General features: G+C 38.4%; 1 non-coding gene across 1 annotated transcript; it reads left to right on the forward strand.

Moving 5' to 3' along the window:
- The first annotated feature begins 3521 nt into the window (after positions 1-3521).
- On the forward strand, positions 3522-3629 carry LOC112745439 (small nucleolar RNA R71). Its single transcript, XR_003173368.1, has one exon. It is a non-coding gene; the product is annotated as a small nucleolar RNA R71 (small nucleolar RNA).
- The last annotated feature ends 19145 nt before the right edge of the window (positions 3630-22774 follow it).

The raw sequence follows: 22774 nt of genomic DNA on the forward strand, positions 1-22774 counted from the left end.
GACACATAATTGGGTGAACCTTTTCAGATTGTGACTCAGCCTTGCTAAAGTCCCCAATTAGAGGTGTCCAGAGTTCTTAAGCACACTCTTTTTTTGCTTTGGACCTTGACTTTAACCGCTCAATCTCAAGTTTTCACTTGACACCTACACGCCACAAGCACATGGTTAGGGACAGCTTGGTTTAGCCGCTTAGACCAGGATTTTATTCCTTTAGGCCCTCCTATCCACTGATGCTCAAAGCCTTGGGATCCTTTTTTTTTGCCCTTGCCTTTTGGTTTTAAGGATTATTGGCTTTTTGCTCTTGCCTCTTGGTTTTAAGAGCTTTTGGCTTTTTCTGCTTGCTTTTTCTTTTTCTTTCTATATATTTTTTTTTCGCCTTTTTTTTTTCTGCAAGCTTTGTTCTTTGCTGCTTTTTCTTGCTTCAAGAATCATTTTTATGATTTTTCAGATTATCAAATAACATGTCTCCTAGTCATCATTCTTTCAAGAGCCAACATATTTAACATTCTTAAACAACAACTTCAAAAAACATATGCACTGTTCAAGCATTCATTCAGAAAACAAGAAGCATTGTCACCACATCAATATAATTAAGCTAAGTTCAAGGATAAATTTGAAACTCATGTACTTCTTGTTCTTTTGAATTAAAACATTTTTCATTTAAGAGGGGTGATGGATTCATAGGACATTCATAACTTTAAGACAAAGTTACTAACTAATAATGATCATGTAATGAAGACACAAATACAGATAAGCACATAACATAGAAACGAAAAACAGAAGAAATAAGAACAAGGAATGAATCCACCTTAGTAATGGTGGCGTTTCCTTCTTGAGGAACCAATGATGTCTTTGAGCTCTTCTATGTCTCTTCCTTGCCTTTATTGCTCCTCCTTCATTGCTTTTAGATCTTCTCTGATTTTATGAAGGATGATGGAGTGCTCTTGATGTTCCACCCTTAGTTGCTTCCAATAATTGTGTGGAAGAAAATGTATCCCCTGAGGTATCTCAGGGATCTCTTGATTTGCAGTCAAATGTTCTACCACTGAGCTATAGACCCTTGATGGAAGCTTTTGTCTTCCCTTTCCTCTTTCTAGGGGTTTCTCTGGCCTTAGGTGCCATCAATGGTTATGGAAAAAAAACAAAAAAGCTATGCTTTTACCACACCAAACTTAGAATGTTGCTCGCCCTCGAGCAAAAGAAGAAAGAGTAGAAGAATAAGAAGATATGGAGGAGATGGATGGGAGTGTGTATTCGGCCATATGGGTGGGATTGGGTGGGAGAGAGATGTTGAATTTTTAAGGTAGTGGGTGTATGGATGTGAGTGGAAAACAGAAGGGATGATCATGAATGGAAAGAGAGATGATGAGGTAGGTGGGGATCCTGTGGGGTCCACAGATCCTGAGATATCAAGGCATTTACATCCCTGCACCAATTTAGGCATGTAAAATGCCCTTGCACACAACTCTGGGCGTTCAGCGCCAGGTTGGTGCCCATTTTGGGCGTTCAACGCCCATTTCTGGCGTTGAATGCCAGAACCATGCTTGTTCTGCGGGTTCAGCGCCAGGATGCTGCCCATTCTGGGCGTTCAGCACCAGAACCATGCTCTGTTCTGGCGTTTGAACGCCAGACAGATGCTCCTCCAGGGTGTGATTTTTCTTCTGCTGTTTTTGATTCCATTTTTGATTTCTTTGTTTATTTTGTGACTCCATATGATCATGAACCTATAAAGACATATAACTAAGAAAAATATAGTTAGATAAATAAACATTGGGTTGCCTCCCAACAAGCGCTTCTTTAATGTCAATAGCTTGACAGTGGGCTCTCATGGAGCCTCACAGACATGCGGAGCATTGTTGAAACTCTCCAACACCAAACTTAGAGTTTGGATATGGGAGTTCAACACCAAACTTAGAGTTTGGTTGTGGCCTCCCAACACCAAACTTAGAGTTTGACTGTGGGGGCTTGGGTTGACTCTACTTTGAGAGAAGCTTTTTCTGCTTTCTCTCCATGGTTGCAGAGGGAGATCCTTGAGTTTTAAACACAAGGGAGTCCTCATTCCATTGAAGGACTATTTCACCTCTGTCAACATCAATCACAGCTCTTGCTGTGGCCAAGAAAGGTCTTCCTAGGATGATGGATTCATCCTCTTCCTTTCCAATATCCAGGACTATGAAATCAGCAGGGATGTAAAGGCCTTCAACCTTTACTAACACGTCCTCTACTTGTCCATATGCTTGTTTTCTTGAATTGTCTGCCATCTCTAATGAGATTTTAGCAGCTTGCACCCCATAAATTCCCAGTTTCTCTATTACAGAGAGGGGCATGAGGTTTATTCCTGAACCAAGGTCACACAGGGCCTTAAAGATCATGGTGCCTATGGTACAGGGTACTATGAACTTTCCAGGATTCTGTCTCTTCTGAGGCAATGTCAGTTGATCCAGATCACTTAGTTCATTGATGAACAAGGGAGGTTCAACTTCCCAAGTATCAATGCCAAATAATTTGGCATTCAGCTTCATGATTGTACCAAGAAACTTGGCAGTTTGCTCTTCAGTAACATCCTCATTCTCTTCAGAAGAGGAATACTCATCAGAGCTCATGAAGGGTATAAGGAGGTTCAATGGGATCTCTATGATCTCTAGATGAGCCTCAGAGTCCTTTGGTTCCTCAGAGGGAAGCTCCTTATTGATCACTGGACGTCTCAGGAGGTCTTCCTCCTTGGGATTCACGTCCTCCTCTCCCTCAGTGGGTTCGGCCATTTTGCTTATGTCAATGGCCTTGCACTCTCCTTTTGGATTCTCTTCTGTATTGCTTGGGAGAGTACTGGGAGGGATTTCAGTGATCCTTTTACTCAGCTGGCCTACTTGTGCTTCCAGATTTCTAATGGAAGACCTTGTTTCATTCATGAAACTCACAGTGACCTTGGATAGATCAGAGACTAGATTTGCTAAATTAGAAGCATTCTGTTCAGAGTTCTCTGTCTGTTGCTGAGTGGATGATGGAAAAGGTTTATTATTGTTAAACCTGTTTCTTCCACCATTATTAAAGCCTTGTTGAGGCTTTTGATCCTTCCATGAGAAATTTGGATGATTTCTCCATGATGAGTTATAGGTGTTTCCATAAGGTTCACCTAAGTAATTCACCTCTGCTATTGCAGGGTTCTCAGGATCATAAGCTTCTTCTTCATAAGAAGCCTCTTGAGTACTGTTGGATGCAGCTTGCATTCCATGCAGACTCTGAGAGATCATATTGACTTGCTGAGTCAATATTTTATTCTGAGCCAATATGACATTCAGAGTATCAACTTCAAGAACTCCCTTCTTCATAGGCGTCCCATTACTCACAGGATTCTTTTCAGAAGTGTACATGAACTGGTTATTAGCAACCATGTCAATGAGTTCTTGAGCTTCTGCAGGCGTTTTCTTTAGGTGAATGGATCCACCTGCAGAAGTGTCCAGTGACATCTTTGATAGCTCAGATAAACCATCATAGAATATATCCAGGATGGTCCATTCTGAAAGCATGTCAGAAGGACACTTTTTGGTCAACTGTTTGTATCTTTCCCAAGCTTCATAGAGGGATTCACCTTCTTTCTGTCTGAAGGTTTGAACATCAGCTCTAAGCTTGCTCAGCTTTTGAGGAGGAAAGTACTTGGCTAAGAAAGCCGTGACCAGCTTATCCCAAGAGTTCAGGCTGTCTTTGGGTTGAGAATCCAACCATAATCTAGCTCTGTCTCTTACAGCAAAAGGGAAAAGCATGAGCCTGTAGACTTTAGGATCTACTCCATTAGTCTTAACAGTATCACATATCTGCAAGAATTCAGTTAAGAACTGAAAAGGATCTTCAGATGGAAGTCCATGAAACTTGCAGTTCTGCTGTATCAGAGAAACTAATTGAGGTTTCAGCTCAAAGTTGTTTGCTCCAATGGCAGGAATGGAGATGCTTCTTCCATGTAAATTGGAATTAGATGCAGTGAAGTCACCAAGCATCTTCCTTACATTATTATTATTTTCGGCTGCCATCTCCTCTTCCTGTTCGAAAATTTCTGAAAGATTATCTCTGGATTGTTGTATTTTAGCTTCTCTTAGTTTTTTCTTCAGAGTCCTTTCAGGTTCTGGATCTGCTTCCACAAGAATGTTCTTATCCTTGCTCCTGCTCATATGACAAAGAAGAAGGCACAGAAAAATAATAATAATAATAGAGATCCTTTATACCACAGTATAGGGATCCCTGTGTGAATAGAAGAAGAGGGGGAGACAAAGAATGTAATATAATGGAAGAAACACAACTGTGAGGAGGCTAGATATGTGAGATGAGATGTTAGGATATGAATGAATAAATAGAATGAGATGGGAGAGGGAGAATTTTCGAAAATATTTTTTTGAAAAAGAGTTAGTGATTTTCGAAAATGGTTTTTGAAAAATGTTAGTAATTTTCAAAAATTTTTAAAATCAAAAATAAAAAATAAGAATAATTAGTTAATTAAAAAGAAATTTTTGAAAAAGAGGGAAGATATTTTCGAAAATTAGAGAGAGAGAGTTAGTTAGGTAGTTTTGAAAAAGTTAAGAAACAAACAAAAAGTTAGTTAGTTAGTTGAAACAAATTTTGAAAAGATAAGAAGTTAGGAAGTTAGAAAAGATATTTTGAAAAGATATTTTTGAAAAAGATAAGATAAGAAGATATTTTAGAAACTAATTTTGAAAAAGATTTGATTTTTAAAATCTCAATTAATGACTTGATTCATAAAAAATCACAAGATATGATTCTAGAACTTAAAGTTTGAATCTTTCTTAACAAGCAAGTAACAAACTTCAAATTTTTGAATCAAAACATTAATTGATTATGTTATTTTCGAAAATTTAATACAAAAATAAGAAAAAGATTTTTGAAAAATATTTTTGGAATTTTCGAAAATAACTAAGAATTTTGAAAAAGATTTGATTTTTGAAAAAGATTTTGAAAAAGATAAGATTTTCAAATTGAAAATTTGATTTGACTCATAAGAAACAACTTGATTTTAAAAATTTTTGAAAAAGTCAACTCAAATTTTCGAATTTGATGAGAGAAAAAGGGAAAGATATTTTTTTGATTTTTGAAATTTTTATGAAAAACATGAAAATTATGCAATGCATGAAATTTTTAGATCAAAACAATGAATGCATGCAAGAATGCTATGAATGTCAAGATGAACACCAAGAACACTATGAATGTCAAGATGAACATCATAGACACAATTTTGAAAAATTTTTAATGCAAAGAAAACATGCAAGACACCAAACTTAGAATTCTTTAATGCTTAGACACTAAGAATTCAAGAATGCATATGATAAACATGAAAAGACACAAAACAAAAAATCATCAAGATCAAACAAGAAGACTTTCCAAGAACAACTTGAAGATCATGAAGAACACTATGAATGCATGAAATTTTCGAAAAATGCAAGATGCATATGCAAGTGACACCAAACTTATGATATGACTCAAGACTCAAACAAGAAACACAAAAATATTTTTGATTTTTATGATTTTCTAATTTTTTTTGGATTTTTATTTTATATTTTTCGAAAATTATATGAAAAAGGAAAATAAGGATTCCAAAATTTTTAATATGAATTCCAGGAATCTTGCATTCTTAGTCTAAAGCTTCAGTCCAGGAATTAGACATGGCTCACTAGCCAGCCAAGCCTTTAATGAAAGCTCTGGTCCAAAACACTAGACATGGCCAATGGCCAGCCAAGCTTCAGCATGTAATTCAGATATGACATGCCTGACATACTCATTCCCAAAGGAATAGACATGGCTTTACAGCCAGCCAGGCTTCAACATGCTTCATGAAATACTAGAATTCATTCTTAAAAATTTTGAATAGAAATTTTTGAAAACATTTTTATTATTTTTTTTTTTCGAAAACAGATGAGAAAATTTTTTGAAAGATTTTTGAAAAAATTTTTGGAAACAAAATAAAAATAAAAATAAAAATAAAATTACCTAATCTGAGCAACAAGATGAACTGTCAGTTGTCCAAACTCGAACAATCCCCGGCAACGGCGCCAAAAACTTGGTGCACGAAATTGTGATGTCCAGGCTCAAACTATTCCTGGCACGTGAGCAACTTGGTACGCGTAATCGTGATTACACTTTAATTATGTAAAATTCATGGGTCTTTCTTTCCCTGGCAATGGCGCCAAGAACTTGGTGCCAATACCATGGTTCACAACTTCGATACAACTAACCAGCAAGTGCACTGGGTCGTCCAAGTAATACCTTACGTGAGTAAGGGTCGAATCCCACGGAGATTGTTGGTATGAAGCAAGCTATGGTCACCTTGCAAATCTCAGTTAGGCAGATATAAATTGATAATGATGTTTTCGAATACTAAATAATAGAATAGGGATAGAAATACTTATGTAATTCATTGGTGAGAGTTTCAGATAAGCGAATGGAGATGCTTTTGTTCCTCTGAACCTCTGCTTTCCTGCTATCTTCATCCAATCAGTCTTACTCCTTTCCATGGCTGGCTTTATGCAAGGGCATCACCGTTGTCAGTGGCTACATCCCCTCCTCTCAGTGAATAATATGCTCACGCACCCTGTCACGGCATGGCTATTCATCTGTCGGTTCTCGATCATGCTGGAATAGGATTCACCCTCCTTTTGCGTCTGTCACTAACGCCCAACAATCGCGAGTTTGAAGCTCGTCACAGTCATTCAATCATTGAATCCTACTCGGAATACCACAGACAAGGTTTAGACTTTCCGGATTCTCTTGAATGCCGCCATCATTCTAGCTTACGCCACGAAGATTCTGGTTAGGAGATCTAAGAGATATTCATTCTAGCTTATTTCATGTAGAGCGGAAGTGTTTGTCAGGCACGTGTTCATAGGGGAGAATGGTGATGAGCGTCACACATAATCATCACCTTCATCACGTTCTTGGGTGCGAATGGATATCTTAGAAGCGAAATAAGATGAATTGAATAGAAAACAGTAGTACTTTGCATTAATCTTTGAGGAACAGCAGAGCTCCACACCTTAATCTATGGAGTGTAGAAACTCTACCGTTAAAATTACATAAGTGAAAGGTCCAGGCATGGCCGAGATGGCCAGCCCCCTAAAGCGTGATCAATAGTCTCCTAAGATGAATAATGGATTAAAACTGAGACCAAAGATGCCTAATACAATAGTAAAAGGTCCTATTTATAATAAACTAGCTACTAGGGTTTACATGAGTAAGTAATTGATGTATAAATCCACTTCCTGGGCCCACTTGGTGTGTTTTTGGGCTGAGCCTGAGTGTTGCACGTGTAGAGGTCCTTCTTGGAGTTGAACGCCAGCTTTTGTGCCAGTTTGGGCGTTCAACTCTGGTTTTTGCTCCTTTTCTGGCGCTGGACGCCAGATTTGGGTAGAAAGCTGGCGTTGAACGCCAGTTTACGTCGTCTATTCTTGGCCAAAGTATGGATTATTATATATTTCTGGAAAGCCCTGGATGTCTACTTTCCAAAGCAATTGGAAGCGCGCCATTTCGAGTTCTGTAGCTCCAGAAAATCCACTTTGAGTGCAGGGAGGTCAGAATCCAACAGCATCAGTAATCCTTCTTCAACCTTTGACTCAGATTTCTGCTCAAGTCCCTCAATTTCAGCCAGAAAATACCTGAAATCACAGAAAAACACACAAACTCATAGTAAAGTCCAGAAATGTGAATTTAACATAAACACTAATGAAAACATCCCTAAAAGTAACTAGATCCTACTAAAAACATACTAAAAACAATGCCAAAAAGCGTATAAATTATCCGCTCATCAGAACTCAACCACCTTAGTTATCCTAGCGGTCGTTTTATTCTTCAGGTTGTGCTCCTCCTGTGAAGATGATTCGCCTCCTTTTGGTGCCATAAAAGTTTACTTGTCCTCAAGCAAAGAAGAACTGAAAACAGAAAGAAACAACTATTATGAGGACAGAGAATAAAAGGATAAAAGAACAAGAGAGAATTAGGATTAGGAGAAAGAGAAAGAAAATTAAAATTGGGCGGCGAACTAGTGTAGTTGTACAGCGAAGGTGACGCGTACGCGTACAGCACGCGTACGCGTGGGTCGCGAATTTTCCTTAATGATGCGTGAGCGTTAGGAACGCATCCGCGTGCCCATGATTTGTGCGATTTGCGTGAAGCCAGCCGCGCGCACGCACAACTCTCTGTTCACGTGGCTTGGAAACCAATAATTTCATGCGACGTGTGTGCGTCATGCATGCGCATGCGTGGATGGCCATTTGTGCAGATGACGCGCACGCGTCAGGGACACGTACGCATGAACAAGTTTTGTGCTTCTAGCACACTTCTAGCCCTAAGCCAGCACAACTCTACCCAAACACTTCTTTACGTCGATTTTTAAGGTCACACGTACGCATCGATGACGAGTACGCGTAGAGTGCCAAAATCATGAATGACGCGCACGCGTGGGGTACGTGTACGCGTGGGCTTGTTTGTGCGAAAGGCATCATTCCTGTGCCACTCCCGTTCAACTCTCTGTTCATTTTTTTTTCTCGCACACCCATCTGACGCATACGTATCAGTGACGCTTGTGCATCGGGTGCTCTCTTTTTTTTTGTGTGTGTCCGGTTCCTATTCTAAGATAGCTGCATGATCTAAAAAACAGTAAAAACTTAGTAAAAATCAAATAAGGAAGAAAACTACTACTACAAAAAATAGCTATGGATACGAATTTATCGAGTTGCCTCCCGACAAGCGCTTTTTTAACGTCACTAGCTTGACGGTCAGTTCTGCTAAGTCAGCAAATGAGCGGACCTTTGGCGATCAATCTCACCTCTAAGACAGTGCTTCAACCTCTGGCCATTCACTGTAAATTTCTTGTCAGAATTCTCTTCCTATATTTCCACATAACCATATGGTGAAGCTCTGGTAACCACAAACGGTCCTGACCACCAGGATTTTAGCTTCCCGGGAAAGAGTTTGAGCCTTGAATTATACAAAAGCACTCTCTGTCCTGGCTCAAAGACTCTTATGGCAATCTTCTTGTCATGTAGTAACTTGGTTCTCTCCTTATAGAGGATGGCATTCTCATAGGCTAAATATCTAAACTCATGAAGCTCATTCAATTGAAGCATTCGCTTGATTCTTGCAGCTTCTGAATCAAGATTCAGATATCGGATTGCCCAGTAAGCTTTATGCTCCAGCTTAACTGGCAAGTGACAGGCTTTGCCATAGACCAACTAATAAAGGGACATGCCAATAGGAGTCTTGTAAGCTGTTCGGTATGCCCAGAGAGCATCATCAAGCTTCCTAGACTAGTCCTTTCTTGAAACACTGACGGTCTTCTCTAAAATCCTCTTAAGTTCCCTGTTGGAAACTTCAACTTGTCCACTTGTCTGAGGGTGATAGGGGGTTGCCACTTTATGACGAACTCCATATCTCTGCAGAAGAGAGTCCAGCTATCTATTGCAGAAGTGGCTTCCACCATCACTAATGAGTATCCTTGGGACACCAAACCGACTAAAGATATATCTCTGAAGAAAGCTCATTACCACCTTGGCATCATTGGTGGGTAGAGCCACAGCTTCCACCCACTTGGACACATAATCAACTGCCACTAGAATATAGTTGTTTGAATGTGAGGGTGGAAAAGGTCCCACGAAATCAATACCCCACACATCAAATAACTCAACCTCAAGAATCTCCTGCTGTGGCATTTCATGGTTAGCAGGGAGATTTGTGGCTTTTTCACATCTGTCACAGTGTTTCACAAATGCTCTTGAGTCTCTGAAGATAGTTGGTCAATAAAACCCGCTCTGAAGGACCCTTGTAGCTGTCCTTTCACCACCAAAGTGGCCTCCATACTCAGAACCATGACAGTGCCAAAGAATCTGCTATTTTTCTTCATTTGGGACACATCTTCGGATGATACCATCTGAACACCTTTTAAAAAGGTATGGCTCCTCCCAAATGTAGTACTTTGCATCAGTCAATAGCTTCTTCACTTGTTGCCTACTGTACTCTCTTGGAATAAAATTCATGGCCTTATAATTTGCAATGTCTGCAAACCATGGAGCCTACTGAATGAGGAACAATTGCTCATCTAGAAATGTCTTAGTCACAGCTGTGGGTGGTTGTACTCCTGCTTCAGGCTCAATTCTGGAGAGATGATCAGCTATTTGATTTTCTGACACTTTTCTGTCTTTTATCTCAATATCAAACTCCTGAAGGAGCAACACCCATCTGATTAATATTGGTTTAGAGTCCTGTTTGGTTAGAAAGTACTTCAAAGCAGCATGATCAGTGTAAACAATAACCTTAGAGCCAAGTAAATAGGACCTAAACTTATCAACAACATACACAACAGCTAATAATTCCTTTTCTGTAGTTGTGTAATTCTTTTGGGCATCATTTAACACATGGCTGGCATAGTAACTGACATGTACAAGCTTACCATGCCTCTGTCCTAAAACAGCTCCTATAGCAAAGTCACTGGCATCACACATCAATTCAAATGGTAAATTCCAATCAAGGGGAGCTATAATGGGAGCAGAGGTAAGGTTTGCTTTCAGAGTTTCAAAAGCATGTAGACAATCAGAATCAAAGACAAAAGGAACATCAGCAGCCAACAAGTTGCTTAAAGGTTTAGCAATTTTAGAAAAATCCTTTATAAATCTTCTATAAAATCCTGCATGACCCAAGAAACTCCTGACTGCCTTAACATTAGTTGGTGGTGGTAATTTTTCAATTACCTCCACCTTTGCTCTATCAACCTCAATTCCCTTATTTGAAATCTGGTGTCCAAGAACAATACCTTCTGTAACCATAAAATGACATTTTTCCTAATTTAAAATAAGGTTTGATTCTTGACACCGTTTCAAGACAAGAGATAAATGCTTAAGGCAGGATTCAAAAGAATTACCAAAGACAGAAAAGTCATCCATAAATACCTCAATAAACTTTTCAACCATATCAGAAAAAATTGAAAGCATACACCTCTGAAAAGTTACTGGAGCATTGCAAAGTCCAAAAGGCATTCTTCTGTAGGCAAATACTCCAAAGGGGCATGTGAATGTTGTCTTCTCTTGATCTTGAGAGTCCACTGTAATTTGGTTATATCCAGAATAGCCATCTAGAAAGCAATAAAATGTATGACCAGCTAACCTCTCAAGCATCTGATCAATGAAAGGCATGGAGAAGTGATCTTTCCTTGTAGTAGTGTTGAGCCTCCTGTAGTCTATACACATTCTCCATCCTGTGATTGTTCTTGTAGAAATAAGCTCATTCTCTTCATTCTTGATCACTGTCATCCCTCTTTTCTTGGGAACTACCTGCACAGGACTTACCCAAGAACTGTCAGAAATAGGGTAAATAATACCTGCTTCCCATAGTTTAATTACCTCTTTTTGGACCACCTCTTTCATAGTTAGATTGAGTCTCCTTTGTGGTTGCAGAACTGGTTTAGCATCATCTTCAAGGAGGATCTTGTGCATGCACTTGGTTGGACTAATCCCCTTCAAGTCACTAATGGTCCACCCAAGAGCTGTTTTATAACTCCTGAGCACTTAAATAAGTCCCTCTTCCTCTTCAGGCTTCAGGGAAGAGCTAATAATCACTGGATAGGAATCATTTTCACCCAAGAACATATATTTCAGAGAAGGAGGTAAAGGTTTGAGCTCAAGCTTGGGGGCTTCCTCCTCTGCTTTAGGCGTGTGAACTAGTGCCTTTTGGGGTGGTGAATCATCAACTTCAACTAACTTATATTCTGAAATAGGATTCAGAATTTCATCAAGTACCTCAGCTTCCAGTACTTCTTGAACAAGTGGTTCAACAACATCAATTCTCATACACCCTTCAGAATTATTAGGGTGCTTGAGAGCTTCAAAAACATTAAGGACCACCTGCTCTTCATTGACCCTCAAGGTTAATTCACCCTTTTGCACATCAATCAGAACTCTACCTACAGCTAAAAAGGGTCTTCCAAGAATAATAGAGGATTTTACATCCTCTTTCATGTCTAATATAACAAAATCAGCAGGAAAAATAAAGGGTACGGTCCTACTTTCATAAGTAAATCCTCAACAACACCCAAAGGTAATTTAATAGAAAGATCAGCAAGTTGAAGAGAAATACGAGTGAGTTTTACCTCCTCAATTTGAAGCTTTTTTATCACTGAAAGTGGCATGAGATTGATGCTAGCTCCAAGATCACATAAAGCTCTTTGAATGGTGACATCTCTAATGGTGTAAGAAATCACAAAACTCCATGGATCTTGCATTTTCTCAGGAAGTTTATGTTGAATAATAGCACTGCATTCCTTGGTTAACACCACGGTTTCTTGCTCCTTCCAATTCCTCTTGTTGGTCAATAATTTTTTCATGAATTTGGCATAAAGGGGCATTTGCTCAAGAGCTTCTGCAAAAGGAATGTTGATCTGTAGCTTCTTGAAGACATCTAAAAATTTAGAGAACTGCTTTTCTTTGGAAGCCTTTTGGAGTCTCTGAGGATATGGCATTTTTGGCTTGTATTCATAAGCCTTTGGCAATGTAGGATATTTGTCAAGAGAGTCAGGGAACGGGTTGTCTGCACGCTTTGGAGGGGCGTGCTCCACTTCTTCCTTCTTCTCTTCTGGAGCTTTCTTTTCAACTAGCTCTTCATTGGCCCTTGTCTCAGAGCCGGCTGTTTTACCACTTCTCAATTGAATAACCTTGCAATCTTCTCTTGGGTTCACCACTGTATCACCTGGAAATGTACTTGCAGACTTCTCAGGTATTTGCTTGCTCAGTTGGCCCATTTGTACCTCTAAGTTTCTAATGGAGGCTCTAGTTTCTTGCATAAAACTCCTCATCATCTCCCAGTTAGAATCTTCTTGAGATTTAGAGTTTGCCTGCTGAGGTGGTTGTAGCTGTTGAGACTGAAATTGGCGGTTATTGTGATTGTTCTGTTGGAAGCCGCCCTGAGAATTATTGTTGAAATTCTGAGGTTGGTCTCTCCACCTAAAATTTGGGTGATTTCTCCATCCCTGAGGTAGCGTTTGGTGGAGAGACAGAGACCGAAAGACTAAGACTGAGAGACAGAGACTAAGAGACAGGGATTGAAATAAATCTCAGTATTCTGTTTGGTGTAAAATAGGAGACAGGAATTGAAACAAGAATGAAACTCTAATTTAATTTGCACAAAGGGTAAAATTAGAATTAATTAATTGAAATGAAAGTATTTTAGGTATAAAATGTTATTAAAATTTCAGTTTCCATCTCTAAAAATTTCAGTCCCCTGTGTCCCTACTTTTTGGAGGTACTGAAATACTGAAATTTTAGAGACAGAGACAGAAATTTTAGTACCAGTCTCTGAACTAACAAACACGATACTGAGTCTCAGTCTCTCAGTCTCTGTCTCAGTACCTCAAAACAAACGCTACCTGATTGTATGTCTTAGAATATAGATCATTGTTGGAATTTCTAGGGCCACTCCCCATGTAATTGACCTATTCAGAAGAGTATTGAGCATAGTCATAATTATCATTTTGCACAAAGTTACCTGTCATGTCATAAGAGGTCTCTTGAGATGGATTTTGGGTGTTGATAGCTGAGACTTGAATTCCACCCATCTGTTGAGTAAGCAGATTTATTTGCTGAGACATAATCTTATTCTGAGCAAGAAGAGCATTAAGAGCTTCTACTTCCATAACACCCTTCTTCTGAGGAGCCTCAAAGTTCACAGGATTCCTGTTAGATGACTATAAATATTGGTTGCTAGCAACCAATTTAATCAGCTCAATTGTCTCCTCCGGTGTCTTCTTCTTGTGCAATGAACCACCTGCAGAATTATCTAAGCACATCTTAGACATTTCACCCAAACTTTTATAAAAGATGTCTAGTTGGGTCCATTTAGAAAATATGTCCGGAGGGCATTGCCTAATCAGTAGCTTGTACCTCTCCCAAGCTTCATAAAGAGTTTCACCGTCCCTCTGCCTGAAGCTCTGAACCTCCACCCTAAGTTTAGTCAGCTTCTTTGGTGGGAAAAATTTAGTAAGAAACTCCGTAACAACCTTGTCCCAAGTATTCAAACCTTCAGCTTCTTGTTTGTTGTAAACGTTGCCTACAAGTCCTTTCAGGTTCTGGATCCAAGTCTAACAGAGGTTCCTTGTCTCTGTTCCTGCGCATAAACCAACAGAAAACAAGAAAAGATGGGATTCTCTACGTCAGAGTGCAAAGAAGTCCCAGTGAGGTATCCTGCGTAAAATAATAAAATAAAAATACTAAATAAAATAAATAAATAAATTTCAAAAATAATAACTAAAATTAAACAGAAATTTTTGAAAATTAACAGGAAAAATAAACAAGACAATTAAAATAGAATTAACTAGGTGATACCAAACTTAATTTAAGAAATTAAAGAAAAAAATTAGTGCTATTTTAAAAAAAATTCGAAAATAATAAACAAAATTTAAATAAAATTAAAACTAAAACGCCTAATCTAAGCAATCAAACAACAGATAGTTGTTAATCATAGTCAATCCCCGGCAACGGTGCCAAAAACTTAGTGCGAAAATTATAACCACAAACAAACCGGCAAGTGCACCGGGTCGTACCAAGTAATACCTCAGGTGAGTGAGGGTCGATCCCACGAAGATTGATGGATCAAGCAACAATGATTGATTGATTGGCTTAGTTAGACAAACAGAAAAGAGTGTTTGAATATTCAAGGAGCATTAAATAATCGTGCAGAAATTAAAATAGTAAAGTAAATGAGTTGGGAATAAAATATGGAGAAGGCAGTTAAGGTTCCAGAGTTATCTATTTTTCCGGATTAACTTTTCTTACTAACTATTTTAATCATGTAGGATTTAATTTATGGCAAACTATATGTGACTAGACCCTAATTCCTTAGACCTTTCTAGTCTCCTCTAATTTTCATCAACTGCCAATTCCTTGGTCAGTTAATTCCAATTAGGGGGTAATGATCAAATTCCAGTTTATATGCCACAAAAACTCTAACTACCCAAATATAAAAGGATTATATATCATGTATCCCGTTAAATTCAGATAAACTAGAAATTTAGGAGAAGTTGTTTTCGAGCTGTTGTTCAAGTAAAGAGTTTTTCCAAGTTATACATGAACTCAATTAGAAAGAGGGTCATACTTTCGTTCCACCCAAATTCATAAAATAAAGAACGAAAATAATTCTTAAATATAAATCAAAACATGAATTAAAAAAGAAAAACAATAAAATCAATCCATATAATAGACAGAGCTCCTAACCTTAACATTGGAGGTTTTGTTGCTCATGGTTCAGAGTGCAAATAAGGATTGTAAATTGTAAATGGGAATAATGTTATGTTAGAACTACCCTGTTGGAATCCCTTTTTATTTCTAATCCTAATTAATTTAAAATCTATTATCTAAAACTTAAAATAATATCTTTTCCTAAAAATAATATTTGAATTTAAATTAGAATTAATTAACAAGTCTTCAGTTGATGGGTGAGGACCACTTGTTTTGTCCATTCTGCAGCTTCTAATCTGTGTTTTCTGGGCTGAAAACTGAGTCAAAACAGCCCAAAAATCGCCCCCAGCATTTTTCTGCGTTTTCTACACGTGGCGCATACGCGTTAGTCACGCGTATGCATCAATGGTCTTCTTCGCGTGTCACGCGCACGCGTCAGTCATGCATACGCATTGCTGAGCAAATCTTCAAATCATGCGTACGCGTCAGTCACACGCACGCGTCGCCATAAAAAGCTCCAAATCATGCGCACGCGTCAGTCACGCGTACGCGTCGCTCCTCGCTGCCATATCTTTTGGTTCTTGTGCTGCAGAAACTCTATCAACTCCAACCGAATTCTTCCTAAAATAAACAAAATTACAAAAGACTCAAAGTAGCATCCATATTGGCTAAAAAATAATTAATTCTTTATTAAACTCAACAAATTAGATGCAAATTCACTAGGAAAAGATAGGAAAGATGCTCACTCATCGGGGATATTCTCCATTTTTCAACCTGAACCCTATCTCTGGAATGACTTTTTTGATTCCATTAACCTATAATATCTTGATTCATGAAATTGAGATTTAAATCTCTTGGTATCATAGGTTGGTGGTTCGGCTTCAGCTGGTTCCTTTCCTTTCCGTCTTTTGGAACTTGATGACGCCATGAATTAGGAAATAAGGAAGAAGAGAAGATAGGCCTTTGTTAAAGCACAGTTATGATGGAAGGAATGAGAGGTAAGGTGTTGTGTGATGTCTTTGGGGGAGAGAAGGATGATGTAACGTGTTTGGGAGGAATGTATGAAGAAGGTAATGGTATGTGGGCTTAAGAAGTGTTACTGCCAATTTATAGAAGGTATGAAGTGTTGAAAGAAAACATTAGGTTGGAGGATTCGGTTAAGTTGCAATGAAGGGTGAGGATTGAGCAAATTATTGTTGAAGATCCATGAAATGGACAGCGTGCATGTGGAGATGGTTGAAGACAAGGATCACTCCTTCACTGGGCATGTGGTTCGCCTCCTAGGTGCTGATTCCATGCAGATTTTGCTTCCAAGAGAACATCATTCCCTAAGCACATGTGACTCACTTTTCTCCCTTGTGACAATCGTACATGCATGAGCTTTGTCCTTTTCTCAATTTTCATCATCCCTATCCACGTGAATCAAGCAAATAGTGAGTTCACACTTTGAATTCAATACGGTGGAGTGAAGAGTAATGAAGAAAAACAAAATTTATTATATGTCTCTTATTTATGAATAACCAATTATGCCCCTTAGACATTGAACAAAATTTTGGTGAATACCAAACTTGTTTTCTTCTAAGTATTCCATATAAAACCCAATGAATATCTGTCATAATTGGTATATTCATTATAAGGAACATTTTATTTGCTACCATGCTACCATAAACTCATAAAATGATGCAATGTATGGTTTATCTATTCATGAATTTGAGCCTTTGAGTAAAAATGATTTTCTTGAAATTCATAGCATATATAGACACCAAACTTAAGGTTTGGCTATATACTTAAACAAAATGAATGAGTATATATCCCAAAATGGTTCTATGATCAATTATGCATGAAAAGCTCTTTTAAAGTGCCTTTAGGCACACCAAACTTAGGAATCAAACATATGCTTCAAAATGATGTGTGCAGTTATCAAATCTGCTCATGAGAGCTCAATTTTATGCTAGAAAACCCATTAATTATTGAAATTAAAACAAAAGCAAGAATATTAAATCATGGGCTGCCTCCCATGGAATGCTCTTTTATTGTCACTAGCTTGACATTGGTCCCTTGTTAGGGTGGCTGATGATTGTGGTGCCTCAGCTTGTCCCCTCTCACTGTGAGCCTTCTTCCTGTGCGTTGATGATCAATCTCCATGTGCTTTAGTGAGAGTATCTTATTGAAGGTGTAGCAATCATCAATTTGTGAATCTGTCTCTAACTTCTAGTAGATTAATTTTACTTTGTCCCCTTTTGAGAATCCTTCAGTTGGTATCTTTTTGTTTCTCCACCCTTTTGGAATCCTTTTCTTACTCTTCTTTCCTTTCTTCAATGGTCCTTCTTTCTTTGCAGCAGGTTTTATGTCAGAGACCTCCTTCCCAATAATCAAATCTTCAATCTCTTCCTTCCTTCTCTTTTTAGCCTTCATATGTTCCTTACCCTCTTCTTCTTCTCCACTATCCATCTCTTGCTTTATAGGTGAGCTGATGAGCGCCTCATTGGGTTTTTCTTTCCACTGTAAATCTTCTTCTTCAACCCTCATGCAGCTTTTCTCTTCAACAGTATGATGTACTTCCTGGAAAACATTTAAAGTGATCTTCTCATCATTTACCCTCAAAGTCATTTTTCCTTGTTTCACATCAATAATAGCTCTTGCTGTGGCCAGGAAAGGTCTTCCCAATATAATAGAGTCATTCTCCTCTTCACCTAAGTCCAGGATTACAAAGTCTGCTGGATATATGAATTCTCCTACTTTCACTAACAAATTCTCCACAACTCCATTAGGTATTTTGAGCAATCTGTCAGCCATTTGAAGTGACTTTCTAGTTGGCCTGAGTTCCTCTATTGCAAGCTGCTTCATTAATGAGAGAGGCATCAAGTTGATGCTGGCTCCTAGATCACAGAAGGCTTTGTCCAATGGTCTGTTCCCTATAGTGCAAGATAAGATGAAGCTTCCTGGATCTTTGAGCTTTGGTGGAAGACCTCTTTAGATGACAGCACTGCATTCTTGGGTTAAGATCACCGTTTCCTTCTTGTTCCAGCTTCTCTTCTTGTTGATAAGCTCTTTGAAAAACTTAGCATATAGAGGCATCTGCTCCAATGCTTTAGCAAGTGGGATATTAATTTCCAGCTTCTTAAACACTTCTAAAAACTTCAGAAACTGTTGATCCTTTAGCTCCTTTTGCAATATTTGAGGGTATGGCAAAGGAGGGGTGTAAGGCTTCACCATTTTCCTTTGTTCTTGTGATTGCTCCTCCATGATTTGCTTTCCCTTCTTTGAAGCTTGTGGCTGTCTCTCTTTCTCCCTGAGCTTTTCTTGGTCCTTCTCCTTAAGTGTCACTTCATCCTTACTACTGGCCTCATCATTCTCAGCTGGCTTCTTGTTAGTTTCTTTGTCATTTACCAAGGTTCTTCCACTACTTAACTGGATTACTTTGCATTCTTCTTTGGGATTAGGAATGGTGTCACTTGGTAATATATTGGGTGCTCTTTCAGCCACTGTTTACTTGGATAATTGGCCAATTTACCTCACTAGATTCCACAGTAAAGCTTCATGGTTCTTACTGGTTAGGTCTTGATGTCTCATCATCTTCTCTATCATCCCTTCCAGATTGGAAATCCTTTGAGATTCTTGGGGTAATTGTGGTTGATTATGGGATGTTGAGGGTAGATGATAGTTATTTTGGTTAGTGGATGGGTTGTTGGATGGATAGTAGTTGGATTGAGGTTGATTGTTTTGTGGTTTTCTGTACTGATTTTGGTTAATATTTTGATGGTTTTGATGGTTTGTGTTTCTGGAATTGTTTTGGTTTGAGTTTCTTTGCCAAGGCTGCTAGTTTTGATTGTCTCCCCACCTCAAATTGGGATGGTTCCTCCAGGATGAGTTGTAGGTATCTCCATGGAACTCATTTTGTCCAACTCCTTGGTTGTGCATGTATTGGACTTACTCAGGTTGTTGCTCTTCATAGAGTTCTTCATTATGCCCCCATCCAGCTGGTGGTTAATTAGTTGAGTTCACTGCTGCAACTTGAAGACCATCAATCCTCTTGGCCATCATCTCCATCTGCTGTTGGATCTGTTGATGCATCACCTTGTTTTGAGCTAAAATGGTATCCACACCTTCCAGCTCCAATACACCCTTTCTTTGAGCTGGTTGGCGTTGCCTTTGATGACCATAGAAGTATTGGTTGTTTGTCACAGTGTCTATCAAATTTTGAGCTTCCTCAGCTATCTTCATGAGTTGCACTGAGCCTCCTACTGAATAGTCAAGTGCCTCTTGAGCTCTCAGTGTCAGTCCTTCATAGAAGTTTTGGAGTCTATCCCATTCACTGAACATTTCTGGTGGGCACTTCCTGATTAAAGCTTTGTATCTCTCCCATGCATCATACAATGACTCTCCATCCATCTGAGTGAATGTTTGTACCTCTGTCTTCAGTCTGATGATCCTTTGGGGAGGATAGAACTTGGCTAGGAACTTGTTCACTAGATCCTCCCAACTGTTGATGCTTTCTCTTGGAAATGCCTCCAACCATTGAGCAGCTTTGTCCCTTAATGAGAATGGGAATAGCAGCAACTTATAAATGTCTGGATGCACGCCATTTGTTTTCACTGTGTCACATATCCTAAGAAAGGTGGATAAGTGCTGGTTTGGATCTTCCAAGGGACCTCCTCCATAAGAACAGTTGTTATGTACCAAAGTGATGAGTTGAGGCTTCAATCCAAAGTTGTTTGCATTAACATTTGGAGTAAGTATGCTACTCCCATAGTTCTTTGGATTAGGGAAGGTGTAGGAAGCTAGAACCCTCCTTTGAGGCTGGCCATTGTTAGCCACTCCCTCTGGTGGATTAGGGGCATTCCCTTCCATCTCTTGGTTTTCCTCCTCTGATTCCTCTTCTCCAATGATCCCCTTTCCTCTTGCTTCTTTTCTTAGTCTTCGGAGAGTTCTCTCGTCATGGTTACAAGAGGTGGAGTCCTCTCTCCTTACTTCTGTCATACACACAAAACCAGAAACCAGAGACAATTTACTCTACTGCTAGAGTGATGTTAAGGTTATCTTAAACAAAAACTCAAACAGTTAGTGTGCTTAGTAAAAATAAAAAGAAAATGCTTAATCTAGATTATCACCCTACTTAATCATTGTCAATCTAAATCAATCCCCGGCAACGGCGCCAAAAACTTGATGAGGGAAAAACGATTCCACACAAACTCACTGGCAAGTGTACCGGGTCGCATCAAGTATTAATAACTCACAAGAGTGAGGTCGATCCCACAGGGATTGATGGATTGAGCAATTTTAGTTAGGTGAAGAATTTAGTTAAGAGAATATTTGATGATTTGAGTGCAACTTGGTTAACAGAAGTAAAATTGCAAGAAAATAAAAGTGTAGAAAGTAAATTGGGCAGAAAAGTAAAGTGCAGAAGAGGTAAATTACAGAAACTTAAAGTGCAAGAAATTAAAAGAGCTGAAAATTAAATTGCAAGAAAAGTAAATGACTGAAACTTAAAATGCAAGAAACTTAAATTACTGAATCTAAATTGCTAGGAAACTTAAATTGCAAGAAGAATAAAGGGATTTGGGTATTGGGATTCAATTTGAACTAGAAAATGTAAATTTAAAGTAAATCAGAGAGCTGTGAGATGAAGAAATTCAAATCAAGATCTCAATAGCAAAACAAAAATGGAAAATTGCTTGAAGAATCAAAACAACAAGAAAACTTAGATCAATTATCAAATCCTAAAGAGAAATTGACAATTTCAGCAAAGTAACAAAATCAGAGAGAAATTCTAAAGCTCAATTGTTCTCTTGTCAAAACAAAAAGGAAGAAATTGCAGAAGAACTAAAATGAAAATAGAAAAGAAGATTTCGATCCAATTTCCAATTTTTAGAACTATATAGAAGAAAAATAAAAGATGATTCTGAGATGAAAAATTCAGTGGAGTTCTTCAATCTGAATTCAAACCCAAAACAGAAAAATAGAAGTTGCAAAAGAAAGAACAGAATGAAAACTTAGATCTAATCCCAATTTCCCAAATTCAAAAGAAAATTAAAGAAGAGCTAAAAATAAAAGTCAAAACAAAAATAAAGTGATGTTTTTTGCCCCTCCTCCAATCAAATTTAATCCTATTTATACACTTTCTATTTTAGTCATTAGGCATTTGGAATGGGCCTTTGGATTTGTGAAGAATTGGATCCAAGATGGCACTTGATGGCATGGGTCAGGGTGCATTTGGTGAAGCTCCAATGGAGCACTCAGTTTACTTAGTGAACGGCCCATTCACTTTGCCAAGCATGCCTCTTCACGTGCGCTTTGGCTCCCTGGCGTTCACTTAGTGAACGGCACGTTCACTTGTTGAACGTTGCCTGGTGCGTGGCCCCTTGGTGCGTGCTTGTCTTCTGATAAACCACTATTTTATGGTTTATCTTGTGCTCAATTGAGTGGATTTTATCAACTCTTTACCCACTTATTCATACTATTTGCATGAGTTTATATTCTCCTTCCTGACTTTGTGCTATGATTGAAAATATGCTTCTTTGGTCTTAATTTTGATATATTTAATCTTCTCTTATTACCATTAGATGCCTTGATATGTGTGTTAAGTAATTTCAGAGATTACAGGGCAGGAATGGCTCAGAGGATTGAAAGGAAGCATGCAAAAGTGGAAGGAATACAAGAAGCTGGAGAAATTGCTAAGCTGTCCAGCCTGACCTCTTTGCACTCAAATGATTATAACTTTAGCTACAGAGGTTCAAACGATGCGGTTCTAGTTGCGTTGGAAAGCTAACGTCCGGGGCTTCGATTTGATATATATTATGCCATAGTTGCTCTGACGCTAGGCGACGCGACCGCGTGCTTCATGCAGCCGCGTGCAGTGACGGAAATCAGCGTGTTTGAATTCTTCTCCAGCGATTTCCGGGCTGTTTTCGACCCAGTTCGCGGCCCAGAAAACACAGATTATAGGCTATAAAGTGGGGGATTGCATCCATTCATAGGGAGGCTTTCACATTCACAATTTTAGGAGTAGATGTAGTTTTTAGAGAGAGAGGTTCTCTCCTCTCTCTTAGGATTAGGATTTAGGACTTCTCTTAGTTTTAGGAGTGACTCTCAATCCCAGGTTCTTTATTTTTATTTAATTTATGAACTCTTCCATGTTACATATAATTTTCTTAATTAATGTTATTTGAGGTATTTCAATTCATGACTGCTTTCTTTAATTTATGTTATTGTTGCTTTACATCTGAAGGTATTTTTATTCCAGTAGATTTACTTTTTCCCTTTTGGTTTTGGTTAAGAAATCAGTAACTCAGGAATTATCTTATCTCAACATAATTGATAACTGTTATCTTTGCTAATTGAATTGACTTTCAATAATCCCAATCTTTTCTTAGGAAATAAATAGGATTCGAAGGTCAGACTAATTAGTCCATTGACTTTCCTTTGCTTTAGTAAAGGTTAACTAAGTGGAATTAAGATTCAACTTTCATTATTATTGATAAGGATAACTAAGTCTGGACTTCCAATTTCTCATACCTTGCCAGGAGTTTATTTTACAGTTATTTATTTATTTTTATTGCTTG

Source organism: Arachis hypogaea, chromosome 14 (genome assembly GCF_003086295.3).
Source record: "Arachis hypogaea cultivar Tifrunner chromosome 14, arahy.Tifrunner.gnm2.J5K5, whole genome shotgun sequence".
In the NCBI taxonomy this organism is placed as follows: domain Eukaryota; kingdom Viridiplantae; phylum Streptophyta; class Magnoliopsida; order Fabales; family Fabaceae; genus Arachis; species Arachis hypogaea.